We start from the raw sequence: 442 nt of genomic DNA on the forward strand, positions 1-442 counted from the left end.
GCAGCAACAACGGCTGCTGTTGCTGCTGCTGCTGCAGCACTTAAATTTATTTTATCTCCTTCTCTGGAGGCTGCTGCACTTGGCTCTCAACTGCAGCAGCAGCAGCAGCAGCTGCTGCTGCTGCTGCTGCTGCTGCAGTAGCTGCAGCAGCAGCAGCTGCTGCTGCTGCAGCAACAGCAGCCGACAGAATGATAGAGTTGAGCTTGGCGTGGTCTAGCTCTAAACCCTAAATTTTAGATTTGAATTTAATCCTCTAGGGTTTAGGGTTTAGGGTTTAGGGTTTAGGGTTTAGGGTTTAGGGTTTAGGGTTTAGGGTTTGTGCTGCAGAACAAAATGAAAGCTTGCTGCACCAACAACAACTCAACGTAGTAACAGCAGCAGCAGAAGCAGCAGCAGCAGCAGCAGCAGCAGCAGCAGCAAGAGGTATCCACTGTTGCTGCAG

The sequence above is a fragment of the Eimeria mitis genome, genomic scaffold, assembly GCF_000499745.2.
Source record: "Eimeria mitis Houghton genomic scaffold, Emh_scaff305, whole genome shotgun sequence".
NCBI classification, from domain to species: Eukaryota; Apicomplexa; class Conoidasida; order Eucoccidiorida; family Eimeriidae; genus Eimeria; species Eimeria mitis.